Raw genomic sequence first — 21195 nt, forward strand, 5'->3', positions numbered from 1 at the left:
GTGGGCCTTAATCCCTACAATGGCAGACATCATGTGGCTCTTCGATTTCTTCATGCTTCTTCCAGATTTGAAAGTTTGCTTGCTGTTGTTTCTTTCATTCTTCATTATTTCTTTAACTCTAATGGCTTTAATGGCTCTTGTATTGTTCAGAATATATATATATATTATATATATATATATATATATATATATATATATATATATATTTATGGGTTCCTATGAGAACAACGAAAATGCATTATGTCGAATGCGTTTTCGATGACACATGTAGAGTGAACAGGCAAAACAGCGAAGCGGCTGTTCGGCAAATTCTTTCCCTGGGAAAGAAGTCGCTTGACCACTTTGTTGTTTTGCCATGTTCTGAAGTGTAGTGTAGTGTGGTCCCTTGTCCAGTATAGCTCCTGAGCGTGATTGTGCAACAGTTACTGACCTTAGGGTTAGGGTGTGGGTTAAGGTAAGTGCATATGTATGAAAGTGTTTTCTGTTTTGTATTTTGTGTTAAATGTATGGTTGAGTTACGTGTGTATGTGTTTTCAGTTGTTTACCTTTGTTTGGGGGGGAAGAATTAGGGTTAAGGTAAGTGTTTGTGTTTGGAGATGTTTATGTAAATGTGCGAGAGTTACTGACCTTAGGGTTAGGGTGCGGGTTAAGGTAAGTGCATATGGTTTATAATGTTTACTATGTTTTTTTTTCTGTTAAATGTATGTTTGGGTTATGTGCATATATGTATTTAGTTGTTTACTGGTTTTTGGGGGGTATAATTAGGACTAGGTATGTGTGTATGTGTTTGGAAGTGTGTAATGTGTTTTTTTTTTTTTTTTTTGCAGGGGTTGGAACATCGATTTCTTTCCCTAGGAAAGAAATCGCTCTTCTTTGGATTCGACATTTTCAGCTTTCGCTGAAAATGTCGATGTAACATCGTTCACTGTTTAAGTGTTTGATGTTGCAATATAGACCTATACATGCATATATATATATATATATATATATATATATATATATATATATATTATATATATATACATATATATTATAATCCATGACAGTGTTTCCCAGGATGTATTGTCATACTAAAACAGTTAAAGGATAAAAGGAAAATATGTTATCTTGATATGGTTACCCTATGCTGTCTTTTCAAATCGTGTAATGGATAAATACTGCATTTTTGTCGTCAGACATTTCTTTTTAGTCTTGTATATCTTATTAAAGGGAATTGGTTTTGCGCTTGTGTGTGTGTGTGTGTGTGTGTGTGTGTGTGTGTGTGTGTGTGTGTGTGTGTGTGTGTGTGTGTGTGTGTGTGTGTGTGTGTGTGTGTGTGTGTGTGTGTGTGTGTGTGTGTGTGTGTGTGTGTGTGTGTGTGTGTGTGTGTGTGCGTGTGTATAAATATGATACTACCAGCAAGATTAATACAGCGAATGCCTTTCAAATTTTTCATTTCCACTTCTTGTCTGCTCAAGACTCCATTTTGGGCTGCAGTGATTTATATTCATTTACCATTATTAGATAAAACAGTATATCCAACCTGTTTGTTACTAGGCCATATCAGCTCCTGCTTCCAGTCCTTTCTGTTTGTGAGGCCTGCCAGTAGCGATTGTACTCACAGGCATCTGTTATGAGATGCGGTGTCAGATGGGTAGAGAAGGGAATATCCTGCACCTACTGAAGATGCCACAGAAATAATGACCTTTCATTGTCTTAGTCTAAGGATGTTGACCATGATAACATGAAACAAGTTCATGCTTACTTTGTTATTATTTAATGATATCCACAAAAGTTAAAATCTGATCATGTTATCTGGAAGTGCTTTGTAGAACATGCTGTACTATAATGCATGTGAATTAAAGTGCCGTTAATATAGTATTACTCTACTTTTAACCAAGCGCGTATCGCAGTTCTTCCTTTCAGTGATCTCTGTTTTATAAATTCCTGAAATCCAGCCAAATAAGATTGCTCTGTACCGTCTGTAAACTTTTAGTCTCTGTTCCAATTGTTGAAGTATTTTTTATATCAGGGTAAAGAAGTGATTGAGTTTTATATGGTTCTGTGACCAAATTCTTCTTCTACACTGAGATGATCATTACAAGACTGTTTTGTGACTGTTTCTGTAAACAGTACCTTTCTCAAAGTATATATGGCCAATATGCATAGAGATACACATAACAGTGAGTAGTAGTTTGCATCCGACATTATAGAATTGGGCCTATTACTTGATGCTCTTCTTATGTCCACCCTGCCCCCAGCCGAACACAAGATATAGTCACTGCTGAGGTTTGTGAGGAATGTTAAAGATGTAATGATATTGTCCTGGACCACCTCCACCAAAACCCTCCCACCCAAGTGAAGCAGCCTTCTGATTGTACCTTGCAGCAGGGTGAGTTTTAGACTAGGCTGGGTTCAGACCAGAGGCGATTACTAAGCTCATATCAAAATGTACTTATATAGCCTTGGTGTGTGGGGACTCTAGCCCCTAACAAGGTCTGTTCTAGGTATACTGTGATACAAATGGATAAATTTGCAACAGAGTCAGTAACTTTCAGCCAGACAATCCCCACCAAGCAGTAGCCACTTCTGTTTACAATTCTGACCTCTGAATGTGATAAAAGATGACTGTGTAATACATTTTACCTTCATTCCAGGTAGTTGCCACACATGAAAATATTAATTGTTGCCATACATTAAAATATTGCATGTTGCTTCACATAATCACATTAGTTATGCAAAGCCAGAATAATAAGGAAACAGCAGCAAGCAGCTAGTCATTTACCTCCACAGATCACAAGCACAGCAGTTATGCCCACTCTGTCTATGCATATCAGTTAAGTAGTCCATCTTTCTTCTCACAAATGCACACTAGTTCTGCAAAGTCTCTTTAAACTGAGTTAATGACAACAGGATCGATTACTTTCCTCTGGCCAACCCTAACCCCCAAAGAGCAGCTATAGCCATGATGTCTGATGGCTATATGATGTTATTTCACCTCCACAGTCCACACAAACAGGCTGCCACACATTCAAGTATTCCAGTCTAAGGCATTCAGCACAACTCACAAAGCCAGAGAAATATTGCTAATGCCAACATATCTGGTTCATCACTGCCAAGTATCCCTGCAAACAGTAATAACAACACTTATCTCATCATGCTATTCCTCTCATTTCAGCTATCCACATAAATGACAAAGTCAGAAATATAATTAATGCCAGCAATAATAAAATAGTAGTAAAATGTATCTCATTGCACCATTCCTCTCATGTCAACCTTCCACCCCAGAAATACTGATAAAGCTGTCTGGTTAATTACTGCCAGCATCAAAAATAGTAATAACACTTCTCTTACCATGCCATTTAAATTTCCTGTCTTGTTGGAGCTGAAAGTTGCATACATTTATTTTTTCTTTTCTGTATATAAAAATAAAAAAAGAAGGAAAAAAAGACACCCTACAGGCAGCTTTGACCTACATTCCGACTATCTAAGAACTTTACTCATGTGACCTCACAACGTTCAGGTTTAAAGAAATGCACCAGCCCCTGGAATGTACCAGGCAAATTTTTATTCTGCGTAACTTCTTTTATCTATATTTTAGAGCAACAGAACATTGCTCGAAAAAACAAATAAATGCAGACAGAACACTCTATTAATAGGGCAAGTATGGCACCCGAGGTGGTTGCCTAGTTTTCCTATGCATAAGGCTGGACTTATGTGCACATGATACAAAGCTGCATTGCACTGGTTGTAACTTAATGAAATAATGAGCATGGGACATAAGCTTTACCATTGTGTCACATGTTCTCTGCAGCCATTTTATTAAGTACATCCATGTAGTGCTATGGCTGGTTGAAGGGGTCTACTTCAGTAGACTGAAGTACCACATAACCGACAGTCAAAATGTTGAGATGAAATAACCGAAAGTATACAACACCGAACAGTCATAAAACTGACTATGACAACACTGACAGTTAAAACACCAACAAAGCAGAAGCAAATTCTACACCGAGAAAGTGACATAGTGAGGTTTAGTGCTCTAAACACATACGTGAATGTGGAAACATTGCCCGAGTCCTTACATATTAATTTCACCTTTAGTGTTGTCTTACGACCAACATGCACTCACAGAATAAACGAGGTAGACTGAAATAAAATGTAGTACTGGTAGTATGCAGACTTTTGCATCTCCTGACTAGTTTTTCATAACTGTGTATACTTAGCAGAACCATCAATAGCACAAAAGTAAAATAATGACAAACATCTCCGTTTGCTGAATGTACATTATACCTGACTGCAATTTAGTGAGAGTGAATAACATAAACTTAGCCATCACAAACAGTGAAACATCCATTTTCCCTGATAAACGTTGTATCCCATAAACCTTTGTTGCACCCATGTGATCAGAGGAACTTAAACTGACAGAAGTTACATTTTTAAAAGTCTAGCTATTGCCTTAAAGTCGAAGGATGAGTAAGATGCATTGTTAGATAGCACAGTCTGGAAATGATTATGCTGTAATATGAGCCTTCTTTTCTTTGTGGAAGGGGGACGCCCTTTTGCCATTCTAACATGCAGTTCATCCACATGGTTCTATTCACGCACTAAAGCATGTAGCAACAATGATAAATCTGTACTCCTAGCACCTAGGAGACATTTAAGCCTCTGATGCCATGCCTCAATAGCGTTTTGAGTCTGTGGTAGGAATAACTCATTCAAGTCGCTAATATTCCAAAACAAAACTGGGAAGAGTGGTGTGAACGGTATACTAGAGGATGTCCTGGTATTGAATTTACATTTCTTCCTGTACACATACTAATCTGAAAAGTATCATAACATTTCTTTACTTTCCACAGGGAATGGTTCCTTTAATAACTTAAAAGGTAGCATTGACTTCAGATTCTTCAAGGAATGCAAGTGCAACTAGGGGGTCTATATTATATTCTCGAACACTTAAAAAAGTGAACGCTGATTGATCTAACTTATTTTCTCAAAACTGCAAAATATCGAAGCAGCAGAAACTCAAATTTTTTCCTAGGGAAAGAATTTGGTTGTCCGTTTCTGCTGCTTTGGTATTTTCAGTGTTATGGTGGAAAGTTACCGGTCAGATTCAGGTAAGTGTGCGATTGTGTGGATGTGAGTGTTAGGGTGATTTAGGTGAGTTAAGGTTAGGGCTCGGGTTAGGTGTGTGTGCGATTGAGTGGACATGCGGGTTAGGGTGGATTTAAGTGAGTTAGGGTTAGGGAGTGGGTGAGTGTGCGATAGTGACGGACCTTAGGGTTAGGGTTTGGGTTAAGGTAAGTGGGTAGTTAGTGGTGTGTGCATAGTTTAATGTAGGGTTAGGTATCAGATTTTAGGTGTATGTGTGTGGATTTCTGTTTGTTTGGTGTGCTTGTGTTGTGTGTATGTGTTTTGGATCAGCGATTTTTTTTTCCCTGGGAAAAAAATCATTGATTTTACAGTTCAAGATTGTAGGCTTTTGCTTAAATTAGGTCGATCAATCAGCGTTCGCTTTTTTAAGCATTCGATGATATAATATAGACCCCAACTAGGCATTTCACAGCCAATTGAAAGGACTGGTTAGTGTTATAAAGTGATGCCAATCCTAGGGACTGCACTTTTCACCAGATGCTCTGCCCGAAATGGAAGAGACAACCTTTGAACGGGCTCTGGGTACATTCAATCTTACACTTTTAAGGGCGGCTATCTCAAAATCTCACAACAGGAACCTGACTGCCACTTCAAAGCCATGTTCTGATAATAAATGGAAAATGCAGTGCCATAGATAATTGTATGACTTTAATGATTTCCTAGACATCAGGGAGAATAATAAGGGGACAGCCTTACTATGACTACCACACTTTATCAGTCCATGTATACTTTATAATTGCCTAATAGTGACACCTTTGGTAAAGAATGTGCCATCCATGAGCCAAATGCTCGCTCGGCTTAAGTCATACAGGTTGTGTACTGTAGTGAATACCAGCACTGTCATAGCTGTACTCAAATCAGACATCAGTTTGCTAATAAATGAGCCCTCCTTAAGTGGGTAGTCATCAAAATCAATATTATGCAGTGTTAACTCACTTCTACCATCCCATACACCTGTTTTCCTCCTTACATGTCCTATTTGCTGCAGTAAAGCTTTCTGGTTTGGTATACTGTCAATGGTGCCCAGAGAAGTGGTTGCTAAAGCATCCTTCATTAGGAGATATGGAGTATCTCTACTATATGTAGCTCTCAACTTAACATCATGGCAGACCACATACCTCTCAACTTCTCCAGTTGCACCTGGGTGGTGACGAGCTACTGATTTAGTTAACCTGTCTGCTTCAGCCATCAAGTTAGTTACAGTTCTCCCTTTGCAACCCTGCGCTATTTTGTATTTACAACCCTAATATTGTTTACAGCTCCTAGATCTCTTTAAATGGTACAAGTAGCCATCTATTACTAATAAACTCTTGCCTTTTTGAGAGGTTACAGTTCCATATATCTCACCAATGACTCCTGAAGTCTCTGTAGTAGTTTCTGCCATAGTGTTTTCGGTGTGGAACACAGTTGCTAACATTTGCCGGCTATATTTATACTTACGGGTGATATGTACAGTGCAGGTATGTGGTATAACATATCAGTTAGTGTTACCATTCACAAATTGCTGTAAGTTGCTAAATTATCAACCTACAGTTGTGCGGGGAGGTACTACTAGCTGAGTGCAGTTTCATATGATGTTTGTCGATTATGTGCAGTGTCGGTAATGTGACCGGCCGTGTTTCTAAAGTGTTGGTTATTTTGTCTCAATATTTTCACTGTCGGTTATGAGGTGTTTCGGTCTACTGAAGTAGACCTGGTTGAAGTCACTTTAGCTCTGCTGTGTTCCATTTCCCTCAAGGATTCAGTTGCCATTTTTAGCCACAATGTTTCTTAACTTGCTGTACTTAATTATGACAGTGTCTCATGCTGTCAAGTTGACAATACAGCATGCAAAGCATGTTACCATGGAGACTGGGTAGCATGTAAATAAACATCAGGTGTTTTTATAACTCACACCTAGCTAGTGAAAGTTCACATAGCATGACCTGACTTCCTAGTATGGTGGTTCTGTGCAGCAGCTGTAGCATATGGAATGTATTTTGGTGTACTACACAGGGTATGGCTATTTTCACTACATGGTTGAGTGCATAAAACTACTGTATCACTTATAGTTGCCCAACATTTTATAGTTCATAACTGTTTATAGGTTGCCATTTTAAATTCTGAGACAATGAAGAATGTATCTCCAAACAGTAAATCTGAATGTGCAAAAACTGGATTTCCATATTCCAATTCTGGTATAACAGTGTCTTGGAATATTCTTATATATATATATATATATATATATATATATATATATATATATATATATATATATTCTGGTATAACAGTGTCTTGGAGTATTCTTATATATATATATATATATATATATATATATATATATATATATATATATATATATATATACACACACACACACACACACACACACACACACAACATAACCAAAAAATATTCTCGGGTGTAATGGACTGCTCAGGAACCACAAAACAAGAATTTAATGTTTATTTAAGCTTTAAGTGAATACAAATCAGCTTTTCATCATTATGACTTCAGAATACAACAGACCCACTGAATCAGTTCCAATATGTATATATATATATATATATATATATATATATATATATGTGTGTGTGTGTGTGTGTGTGTGTGTGTGTGTGTGTGTGCGCGCGCACTAATAAGCTGATAGTCTTAATCAAATTTAATTGTGACAAAATGAAAATACCGGAAGTGAAGTTTTTTGAACTGAAGGGAATATTTTTTGTTTAATAGTTCTGTTTTTTCTTGGTTCCTCATATTAATATATATATATATATATATATATATATATATATATATATATATATATATATACATATGGGTCCCCTACAGAATTTCAAAGCTTAAAACTTCAAAATTCATATGATCAAAGTTTTAAAACTTTAAAATCCTGAATGGAGATCGGCATACAGCACGGAACAGGAGATTTTCCTTTCCCTCACTGTAGTGCGATCTCAGAGTTGGTATATTTAAGTAGTAGGGGGTGTTGGGGGTTCAACCTCCCACAGGAGGGCCTGCAAAAACATATTTTTTGAAGTGTTGACTGATTTTTATGTGGGGGTTTCTTAATTTTGAGATTCTAAGATCTCGATGTTCTAAATTCGATGTTTTGAACCTCGGGATTTTGGTATTTCGAATTTAAGAAGTGAATCCATATACATATATATATATATATATATATATATATATATATATATATATATATCTATATATATGTGTGTGTGTGTGTGTGTGTGTGTGTATGTACACACACACATACACATATATAAGCATTGTGGATGAGGGGTTTGTGGAAAAGCTTGACCCCTTGCAAAAAAGCAAATTTAAAACAGAACAATAATTTTCAGTATTTGCTAATCTCCTATGATTTTGATGTTTATTTTTTAAATTTTGTGACCTGTATTTGTAGTTCTCAGAATTTCAATAAGGATCCTGTTTATATAATGCAGACTGAGACATTTTCTGTGTAGATCCACAGGGCTGAAGTTGAAGATATTTTTGTGACTGTCAATCAGTACACAAAAATGTATCTGAAAAATGTATGGCTCTGCTCTTGCATAAAGCCTGCTTGATGGTCAGCTCTTCCACTTCTTCCACACTAGCCTCATCCTGCTCTTTGGTCACATTTCACTCCCTCATAGTCTGCAAGATCCTAAGGTTCTCCTAACTTCTCTGTTTTTATACCATATCCTTAAGCTACTGTTCTTACTGTAAAGCCTCTGTTCTTCTTAGCTCTCTCACTATCTTTCTGCATTACTTACTTTCTGGTTATTATTTTCCTAACTGAAACCAACTTTCTGTTTTTTGTGTACTATAACACTGTCATACAATGCACAACCTACATACTAGTTTTGTACACTATCTACTCACAGGATATGTATATGGTGAGAGTGACTATAATTGTTTATAATGTTTTAACTCTATAGAATTGACTAGATGTGTAGTATATATACTAACATCATGTAACATCGTTTATGTTCTTTCAACTTATTTTTGTATAGTATTTCTCATGTTGCTTGCATTGTTTTGGATTATACTGTATTTGTATTGTACTGCATGTGGAGCTTTACTCCCTGGGCCTCTGCTGAAAACTGGTCCTTTAGAGCCAGTTAGACCACCCCGGTAAACAAATTTGAAATAAATAAATAAATGAAATAATGTTTGCTTTGCAGAGTATGCTCACTCACACAGATTGTTTGTAGCCAACAGGGGGCAGGAGTGTGCATGATTTACCCTTCAGATAAGTGTCTTGTCCTTGGTACCACTCTTGACAGCAAGAACTTTGCTAAATTTATATTGCTGTTGGTTAAAACCCAAAACAATTGGCATGCATCACCATTTCAGGAAATAATTCCTGTCTATAGCTGGTTATGCATTATTATTTACATGTGATAAGTTTTAGGCAGTTTGCACACAGGATTCCGTACAAACTATGCATAAAATTTCAATAGCAGCCCATAAAGTAGAGAAAGAACAAAACAATTGTATTCCAGTGCTGGCACACAGCAGTTGGTTTTGTTGTTTTCTTTAGACACAGAATAGCCACTCATATTCATTAACAAAAGTATGCAGTTATGCCCCATACCTGAGCACACTAATTTGTCATTAGAGTGATACATGCACATGAATTATGTTACTGGTAAGACAGCACACTGCTTTTTATGAACTGTAAACAGGTATGCATAGAACAGAGTTGTGTATTACATGCACCGTATTCATTAACAAAAGTATGCAGTTATGCCCCATATCTGAGTACACTAACTTGTCAGTAGAGTGATGCATACACATGAATTATGCTACTGGTAAGGCAGCACACTGCTTTATATGAACTGTGAACAGGTATGCATAGAACAAAGTTGTGTATTACATGCACTGGTATCACAAAGGCACATAAGGTTTTGTCTGTGTGTGTGTGTGTGTGTGTGTGTGTGTGTGTATACATTTTATATATACACACATATATATATATATATATATATATATATATATATATATACAATGTATATATATATATATTTTATATATATGTGTGTGTGTGTGTATATGTATATATATATATATATATATATATATATATATATATATATATATATATATATATATTTATTACATTGTGCAGACAGTATAAGAACAACGGTGTCTTTATTTTCTTGGCATTGAGGTTCCAAATACCAGACCTCAAAATAAACACAGAAACATTTGTCCCTCAGACTGTCACCAAATCTTATTGCAAACCATTGTAAAATGGGAAACAAGTCAGTTGGTTAGGCAGTCCTGAGGAAAAAAAGTATAATTAGAAATATCCTTGACCATACTGAATATAAAAGCTACTAAACAGCATAAACAATAGCCACTGTGTGTAAAGACTGCTAGAGTGTATGGTTTACTGCAAAACGAATCAACTTTTGTAAAAGTTATTTAGTAATTTTGCTTTTATTTTCTGTTGTATAATTCTTAAATATCTTTATAAGATTTTATTTACTGTCCCAGCAGTTGTCATCAACTATACAGTTAAAATTTATAGAAATGAGAGAGACATGCATTAAGAGGCAAGTCTTATAATCAAATAAAGGCTATATCTGTATTCATGAATAAAATGGCTTACCCCGTCTGATCCCTTATTACAAGCAAATCAGTCAGTCAGTCATGAATAAACAAATGTAATTAACATGTTAATCTAATTATAATCAGCTTCTGGAAATGGTATATTAGTTCTACTTTTTAAGTATTATTCTTGTCCTTCTGACATTACTATAAGTGCATGGCCATTTCTAAGAAAAGCACAATAAAACAAACACACACACACACACACACACACACACACACACACACACACACACACACACACACACACAGTCCATGTCTGTGGACATAAAATTATTAGTATCTTATTAAATGAGGGGAACCAATTGCTGGACTGATTTCACTGTAAGAAGTGTCGCATCATTACAGTCGTCAATTGTGTCTGTGAGTGTTTCGTGGTAGCAAGTTAGACTCTAGGGTGTGCCAGTCATATTCCATGGCACACAACATTTTTAAATATTGCTTCTAATTTATATCACATTATGCATAAGATATGCATTTTGCAAAAGATGATATGAAAATTCCCTCACTAACATCTAATTACTGCAAGGCAGTTTTGCACAAAGTAACCATCACTTCATTACTACAGACTCAAAAGTGAATAACTTGTGAGAGCAGTCACCCTTCATTAAATGCTATGGAAGTAAGAGTTCAGTTGCTTTCCATATGTTATGTTCACAGAATTAAACTGTGGTGGTGGTGCTGCGGTAGCGTTGTCACCTCACAGTAAGACGTTGTCCCGTTCGATTATCAGCTAGAGAGTCTTCTGTGTGGAGACATGCGTGAATGGGCGTACCTTCGTTGAAGGTTGTGCGTCAGAGTCGGCAACTCTGCACGTAAAAGTCTACTGCCAATTATTAGCGGACCGGAGTTCCACTGTGGCGACCCCTAACCGGTAAAAGTTGAAAGACACAACATCAACTGATGGTAGTTAGAGAGCATTGCTAGTTTAAATAAAACATTATTGGAAACGTACCTCATTTTATGAATTAATTTTCTGTTGTATGAACTTAAAAATGGAGTTTTCATATGGCTGTACATAAGCAACATTCACATGGGAGCTACCTTTTTCTCATTTAATTGTGTTTTGGGTTTTAATATGTCAGTGAATTTTGCAAGAATATAAAGGTAGTTATTTCACTACCCTAATATTATTGCATAGTTTTACTTTTTTTTTTTGCATCTCCAGAGGCAACAACAATAGATGGCTTCTTCAGTGGCGGTAGTACTGTTTGACAGTTATTTTGATTTGAAGGATGTGTCCCATGTCCACAGCATCCTGATTGTCAACAATAAATTATCTTTTTTCACTGCATACCTTTTTGTCTCATGTCAGGAAGATGTAAAGTATCTTGGGGCTATAACACTGAAAAAAACCATAATGTCAAAAAACAGTGGGGAGAGAGTGAAAGAGAGAGAGAGACAGTATACATGCATTACATGTATATTATATATTGGGGGAACAGTAAGACAGAGTAATGCAGAAGATACAAGCAAACACATGTATGCACCCACATATCGATTCTTAGTCATACATTTATATATTACTGAATAAACTACAGATGACTAAGTGTTAAATGTCTTACAGCTAAACAAATGTTAAGAGCAAGACATGGCAAACTCTAAATCTATATCCTTCCAAAAGGATTATAACAGAAATGTACATCAAAAGAATTTACAATTTTAGGTATGTAGGTTTACTTTTAAGCATTTAATTTATAACTAGTTTTTGTGGTGGGGGTTGTGCAATACCTCCTCATAACTACTGAAGTTTCTAGTTTAATAGAAGCACAGGTGTGGAACCTCTACAAAAATCATACCACAACCATTGGTTATTGATATCATACTCTGGCTTTATTTTTAAATAGATGTTGCTCTATATATTCATTTTACTATTTTGCTTGATTTTTTGTGAGTGTGTTCTACTGCCTTTTCTCAATGTATGTTGTAAGGCTAGAGATGTGGTGGTATAGGAGATCAGAACCCTCAGTATGGTGCATTTATTTATGAATTACTTTGTATTGCATATGTGTTTTTATTAACTTCATTAGGCTAGTTTTCCATTTTCAGAAATGTATTTAGTAACTTGTTTTTACATGGCTTCAATCATTATTGTTAAAGTCAGTATGCTCTTTTTGTTTAAGTTCTTGCTTTGGTAAGTGCTTCAAGTTTTAATGGCTACTTGCATTTTTACATTGTACAAGATACTTGCCTAACTGTTTCTTATTCTTCCTATTTCAAACTGAGCTCATTGTGAAGTATAGACTGCTCTTTGAAAAATTATCAGCTAGCAGCTTGTTGCAGTAAAACTTCTTTGTCTCCTGATGATCATACATGATTTCTCAATCTTCTACAAGATCTCCCTATTATTATCAACTCCCTTGTTTTTGGCTACTTTAACTACCCTTCAATAAACTGGGAAATAAATATTTGCAGTGTAGGGTTTGCTCCCAAATTCCTGGATTTACAATCTGAAAATTCCATTGTTCTTCTTTTGGCTTTTCCTGGTTAGGGTCACCACAGCGGAACTCCGGTCTGCTAATGATTGGCAGTAGATTTTTTTTTTCCAGGTGCCGTGGTGCCAGCTCGATGCCCAACAAAGGCACACCCATTCTACGCATGTCTTTCGAATGCCACTTGACCGCGGGGAGGTCATGCAGACTCCACACGGAAGGCGCAACAGCCAATAATCGAACGGGAGAACCTCTTGCTGTGAGGCAACGAGGCTGGTAAATAAATATTCTTAACCTGATTCTTACAAATATGGCTGCCTGTTCCAGAGACAGATCTTGCACTAGGTGATCTAAGCAGTTGCCTAGGTACCATGCTGGTTGTGGGGCCTGGCCGTGACAATAATTTAAAACAAAAGAAAAAAACATTCCTACTTTGCATGTCATGCATGTACTGCTTCTTTAAGATTTCCTGATTTTTCTGCCAGTAAGACAAAAGCAAGCATGCACAGCACAACAAACTGGTGCCACAAGGTTTGATTAAGCAGCAGAATGCCCAGGTACAACTGATGCAGGAGCAAGAATTTTTTTTTTGGTGTAACAAGCACAAGCAGGCAAACTGGAACATTGGACTAACAGATATGGTGCTTTTTTTTGCTGGTATGTTACAGCTGTATTCTTTTTATAATGAAGCCAAGTAATGAACATAGTGTTTGGTGTGGTGAGACATTACATGCTACTTGTCTGCTGTATTATTTTTGTAATGGGTATGTGTGTGTCTGAGGCATTTTTACAGAATCTGGCAGACTTGAGCATAGGACGAATAGAGATTTTTTTTTTTTCTAGGTAGTAGCCAAGATGGTCTTTTTTCTAAGTACATTATGGCTGCTTGCTCATTAAGAGAATGTCTGCATGTATGAGTGTGCTTATGTAAAATGGTCCAGGTAGACAGGACAGGTCATTTAAATGACTTACTCAGTCTCAAAACCTGCACCTTGGTTAGAAGGGACAAGAGCCTTAATCCTCAGCCCCAACTGCCATTTGCTGGGCATCTTTGATTTTGCCTTCTCTTTATGTCCATCCCTTGGGTATGACAGTACTTTAGGGCAAATTTTGACTATGATCTTCAATGGCTCTCTGGACTGCAACACTGCAGACTAGTTCCTGTGAACCAGAGTAGTTATGTGTAAAGGAAGGAAGGAAAGAAACTGATGTAGTAAACAGAAGCATCATTGTATGAGCCATGCTCTTTGGATATGATTCTTGGTTTTCTTAATGTTGACAGCGTGTTTATTATTCAGCAGAAATAAATTGTACAGAATGAAGTCTATGAGCTGATATTAATATTTTTATATGAATGCATTTATAATTTAGCTTGTTTTTGCAGGTGCACAGGTGTGAAATGTACTAAGGGTTACAGTAGTTTGTCTAGTACTTAATGCAGATGAGTAAGGTTATGAGCTGTTAAACAGCTGTTTCCTGTACTACATGGTCAGACTTCATTTGCTTATTTGACTCCTTGGCTGATCCTGAAAAGGGTCACATGACTTTTGAAATCCTTCATTCCTCATGTAGATGTTAATTTGTACATCACTATATGCTATTTGAGCATGAATTTCAGTATACCTCTAGTAGTTTAATGGAGTGCTAGATACATTTTCAGTAAATGTGATATTCAGTGGAAAAAAGCATACTGTTTCTGTTACCATGCAAGGGCCCCCATTTGACCACAATCTGAAACTGTTAACTCTGGAGGTATATATTGCAACAATACAGCATTGTTAGCCATTCAAGTAGGCCAGACCTGTACTCAGTGATGTCAGAAGGGATAGCTATTCTTAACAGAAGAGATAAAGGGAAGCCAACAATGAGATATAGGTGTCCTGCAAGCATGTAGGGGAAAAAAGTATTTTGCATGCAGTAGTTTCTGATTTTTGTATGACTTGTAGGTTGTTAAACAATAGCTGCTGAAGAAACATTTATATCATCTGTAATCTCTTTGCTTTATTCATTTCACTTAAGAATGAATTAATGTATAAATAGGCCTGGATTGTGCAATGTAGTATAATCATGTTGCCTTTTAGCAATATATTTTTGCAGTACCTTCTTTACAGCATTCGACAAGTGCAAAGAGGTACTTTTGTGAGGGCACATAGTACACATTGTTTTATTGATCATTAGAACAGTGATCTTCAGCATCCAGTCATTGTTGCATATTACTGTGATCCAGTCTTCTCTGCAAAACTGGATTGGAAAGGATTTTTGCATTTAGTTAAAACTGTTCTTTTGCAGTTAGTGCAGAGGATTAAATCTCCAACTTGTTAGTGAGTTGCCTTCAGTGACAAGGGTGCAAGGCTTGAATATTTTCACCTTCATTTTCAAGACTGTATTGTAAATGATTTCTGCATTTAGTAAGACTAAACCTCAACTTGTTAATGAGCTGCTACCTGTGACAAGGGTGCAGGGTTTGATTTATTTCCTCCTTCATTTGCCTACTGTGTAACATTAAGCAATTCACTTAGCCAGACAGTATTTAGGGCAACTGGGGATTCAAGGTAGGCTACTTAATGGTCTCCTTGACTGCTTGCCTAGTAACTATGAGCCTGTTATTATTTGCCAGCCATCCCCTATTGCATAGCTGATTTAGTTCAGAAAATGATAATAGCAATATTACCAGCACACATTTTTTAATGTAATATAAATCATTTATTCTTCAAGGGCACCAGGCATTGCATTTTTAGGTGAAGCACTGAAATGGAAAGCTGTCTGCTGGAATCAGCTTCTTCACTAGTAATTTTTGATTATCAAGAAAGTCCTATTGATTAGGATCCCATTTTCAGCAGAGATAATAGTTTTCCGTTTAATATAGAATTATTCAGATGACTTTTTTTCTGCAGAGATTGTGCGTATTGACTTAGCATATGTTATCGGGTAGCAGTATTTCTTATGCTTGCAAAAATTCACCTCTATTTAAACTGTATTACACCTGGCTAGATCTTATGGTATGATGCTAGTGATCTTTATAAAGTTTAATGTACTTCATCCAAAGCTATCGATAAAGTATCTGTAATTCGGGCATGGCCAAGATTGTGAACTGTTAAGCTGCAATTTGTAGTTCTACTAATATTTCTCAGAAACTTTGTAAACTTGTCAAATTTGAAGGAACTATAAGAAGTTTTTGAAGAAGTTTATTTAAGAGAGAACTCATTTCTTCATAAATCTCCTGTCAAAATTTCAAATAAAAGGTTTAGAACTTTTTTTTTCAAAATGAGCCATTTGAAAACTGTTTGACAAGAGCTGTCATTTAAAAGAGAATTAGTCTTTGCTCACTAACATTCACGGTCTTCCATTAAAACTAGATAAGTTAGATACAAACATGTTTACAATTAAAAAGGAATGCAGTAGATAAACAGAAAGGTTAAATGAAATGCATCACTGGATAGAATAGATGACCATGAAAATAGATCTAAGAGAAAGAACATCAGAATTTATGGATTACCTTGAAAAGCAAGAAGGAAATAATATGGCCAATTTCTTAATCTCCTAGCATCCACAAATTTTAAATTTACCAGAAGCATTATCCTTTGGGATTGAAAGATCTGATAGATCTTTGACAATTTTTTCTACAAAGAAAAACTCTCTTCCGAGGTCTGCCACTCTCTAATTTACTTCCTGTCAAGATAAGAAATTGGTGTTAGACTGCTTGGTCAAACTGTCTTACTAAAATGGACAAGAACTTTATTAGATTTTACAAAGATGATTCATCCTCAGTGGTTGCAAAAAGGAAAATTTATCATTAAGAAAATAACTGAATAAATAGGAATTAAATCACATTTATTGTTTCCACTTAAGTTAAAACTTGGATGGTTAGAAAATTTGACTCATTAGATAATGCTTCACTTGATTGAAAAAAAAAAACAAGATTTTAGAAATAGACTATACAGACTGGAGCATTGCATCACTGAAGAGACATGCTCTAATAAATTGTTAGAAGAATAATGAAAAGAACACAAAGTTAAAGGGCAAATGATTATTTGTGCTATATTTATTTTAGACATTTAGTGCAATTTAACTTTATCTGATTATTTGGACTCTAATTTGGACTGTTCTAATGTAATTAGATAATGCTTTCCTCTTCTCTCTCTCCCATGTATGTGCTTTATGTAGTTGTATGTATATTTGCATATGGATGTGTATGCATGCATTGCATGATGTCTATGTATGTGTATGATGTACGTATATCCATGCGTTTATGTATGCAGGTATATAAATATATATACATTATTTTTTTAAAACAATTAATGCTGTTTGTTTATGTCATAGAAGTTAAGGTATACTAAGATGCTCAACTAAAAGGAGATGATTGCATTTCTCACTATTGTTTATAAAATTTAGTTTAATCAATTATTTAATACTATCTTAGTGTGGTATCTGTTTCAGAGTGAGATGCAATAATAGTATATGCATTACAATTCTGTTACATTTTCTGTCTCTGCTCTCTTGCTTTCTATTATGAATTATTTTATTAATTAATTAATTTATTTATTTTATTTTATATTTGATTACTGGGTTGGTCTGACTGGGCAATCAGGTGTCTGTTTTCAGCAGAGACCTGGGAAAAAAGCTCCACATACATCACAATCATAAAAAATACAAAAGCTCCACATACATGATAAAAATACAAAAGTCATAGGTGAATACAAATTAATAGAGCAAACAGTAGTACATCATGGTGATAGTATGATGAGAAGTTACAGAATTGTACAGTATATAGAGTGTGCAGTAGTAAAGCAGAACATGTAATGTATTTGAGTAAAAAAGTGCAGTAATACCATATACAGTTATATACATACATTTAAAAATACAATTCGTTAGGGTAGGTTTTTTTTTATGTGTTTGACCTTTGAGTAGTGCTGGAGGAAGATTTATCTGAATTCTACTGTTTTTTCCATTTTTTTCTATTAATGTGCTTTCACTACTTTAACTGACATCTATAAAGATATATGGAAACAAATTATATATATAAATATATATATATATATATATATATATATATATATATATGTGTGTGTGTGTGTGTGTATATATATATATATATATATATATATATATATATATATATAAGCTTATTTATGGATATATACTTTTGTGGGGTACTTATTAAGAAATGAGAACATGTAATTAAATAGGAATAGAAGGGAACATTTTAATTTAGTGGTCTCAATAATACTACTTTTTCATATAATATATATATATATATATATATATATATATATATATATATATATATATATATATATATATATATATACTGTATTCTGTTGATACCGGTTAATCCCTGTAACAATTACATGCTTAATGCCTTTTGTTTATTTTCTATAGGCTGTATTAGCAGTTTTAGTCTGGTGCTTGAAGCAGTTGGGTAGACTGGATGAGGTTTTTCTTTAAACTATGAACTTTAGTTCTATGTTATGGGGTTTGTTTAAGATCAAAATATTCAGTATTAAATTTATAGAGGTTCTAAATTTGGTGTGTATGTCCGTTTTTACAACATGGCTGCATTTTGCAATTCTGTTCTCTTTCTTCATATTTATATGTAATTAAGACTACTATTTGTTGGGGGGGGGAGGTTATTAGTACCTGAATTGTATGACGTGCATTGTTACAACATGTCTCATCTGAAATGCATTTTGATTAATGTAACTGGGCTCAATAATTGTGGTAAGAGGAGAAGTTTGCTTAAATATTTGAATTTATTTAAAGCTCAAGCTGTCTTTTTGCAAAAAACTCATTTATTCCATAATGATATCAATTGACTAAATTCAAAGGGAGGGGTATGCAGTCTTTCTCAGCTCTGTTTTTAAGGAATTGAGAAGAGGTGCTGCATTTCTTTGGAAAATTCTATTTTAATGCCTAAAATTATCAACACTTACAATGATAGCAAAGTAATGATATGGATATCAATATTAGAAATACAAGCAAGCTTTTATACTTTATTGAATGCTTATTGGATTCCAGGAACCGGAGCTAAATTTGCTAAAAATATTTAGATTTTATCATTTCAAATAGGAAAGGAAATCTGGGATTCCTGGTGATTTTTATTAGTTTTTAACTGACAAAATACTAGTGCATCTGTTAACCCTAGAATCTGTCACAGCCAAACCTTTCTTAAATTTTGATGTTTTGTTATTTTTAAAGATATTAATGACGTGCCTGTATCAGTTTCATTGCTGTACACTCATTATTCATATAAGTTCAGAGTTCAGTCTAGAATAGACAGCTTTTTATATCCAGTGATTTAGTTTATAGGTTAGAGAAATTTAAATAGGTCTAATGCCACTTATCAGATCATCGTTATATTTCATATGGTATTATAGTTAAACTTAAAACTTTAATCTCTTGCAGTAAGTTACCTGCATATATATTAAAATTAAAGCAATTTAAAAAGTGAATTATTGAGGAAATTCAAAAAATTGTCAATAATATTAATAACAGTGATGTTTTAAATGTGATCTTATGGGATTTTTTAATGGTGTATTTATATGGTGAAATACTAGGATGGTGCTTTAATGCAAGAAACAATGGGATAAAGAATTATTAGATTTACAGTTACAAATTGATAATCTAAAACTCTAATAAAAAAGGTAATGAGTGTACTAAATGAAATGAAAAGTTTGAACACAAAAAAATTCAAAACTTTGCAACATAAATGTCAATTAGCTTAAAAAATAATTGCAATCCTGTTCTTCAAATACTAAAAGTATGCAGAAGTTAGCCATTCAATAAAAAATAAAAATCTAATTGTATTTAAAAAATACTGTGATGGGTAGCACTAGTAAACTTACAGCTATAGTACAGCTTTTACATAGCTAGAAGAATTACTGTAACAACTTAATACATCATATGATATTATGACACAAAAGAAGCAGTTAGAACATTCTTAAGAAATAACATGCATAATAAATTAACTAAGGTGCAAATAAACAAAATAGAGAGATAAACCCATTACAATGAATTTAAAGAACAAATAAGTTAAATGTTAATAAAGCCTGATGGTGATTATAGAATTATACATGTATTTTATAAATTATTACTAAATATGTCTATTTTTGCTAAAATAATTAAACATTTTTTTCCTTTGTTAATTGAAGAGGATCAAACCAGTTTTATAATAGACAATCTTATGATAATGATAGAATAATTAAAATGAGGGGTTATGCTAATATGAAAAAAGTGTTACTAATAGTTTACATCTAAATAACGCATTTGATTCTGTTAATGGGCTTTATTTATTTTCTGTTCTAGAAATGTATATTTTTTCAGAAAATTTCATTCAACTTGTTGATTATCTTTATCAGAATTACTCTGACTTTATTAAATTAGGTTAATTTGTTTCTTGAAGCAATTAAAAGTTGCAAAGGTATCAAACAAGGTCATCCAGTATCTCCCTTATTTGAGTTGGTGATTGAAACCTTTGATAATTTTATAAAATGAAATGTAGATGTAAAAGGGGTTAAAAATAGTGAACATTTTTCTTCCAACTCTTGCTTTTACCAATTATATTCTGTTGGCAATTGGTAAACTCCTTTTATTAAAATGTTATTTTTTAATCCATATCAGGATTAAGATTTAATAACAATAAAACAGGTATTCTATTAATAAAGAATCAAATGAAGCAATTAAAAATTTTAATGAATTTAATTAGGATAAAAAGCAAATTAAATATTTGGGGATTACATTGTCATATTATTATAATGAAATAACATTGATTAATTGTAATATTTTGGATTCAAGTTGCTAATAAAAATGGAATACAATGTATTTTTCTATGGAAGATAGATTATCATTAATTAAGATGATTATCATACCAAAAGCTTTATATTTTATTCAAATAACTCTTTTCTTACTCAGATTTTAGGAAATATATTTAAATGGTTACTAAATGAGGTTTGGCAACAAACCAATTTGTCCAGGGGCATCTTCAGTAGGGGTTAGACAAATAAATCAGTGAGAGGTAAGAGGGTGGGGAGGATGAATGCATTAAAGGGAAGGA

General features: G+C 34.3%; 1 protein-coding gene across 1 annotated transcript in view; it reads left to right on the plus strand.

Annotated features, from left to right (window-relative positions):
* The window catches only part of PRKG1 (protein kinase cGMP-dependent 1), a 3380995-nt gene that overhangs the window by 2991490 nt on the left and 368310 nt on the right, over nt 1–21195 (plus strand). The gene's annotated exons all lie outside the window — the stretch shown is intronic.

This window comes from Protopterus annectens, chromosome 14.part0, assembly GCF_019279795.1.
Source record: "Protopterus annectens isolate FY-2018-M chromosome 14.part0, PAN1.0, whole genome shotgun sequence".
Lineage (NCBI taxonomy): Eukaryota > Metazoa > Chordata > Ceratodontiformes > Protopteridae > Protopterus > Protopterus annectens.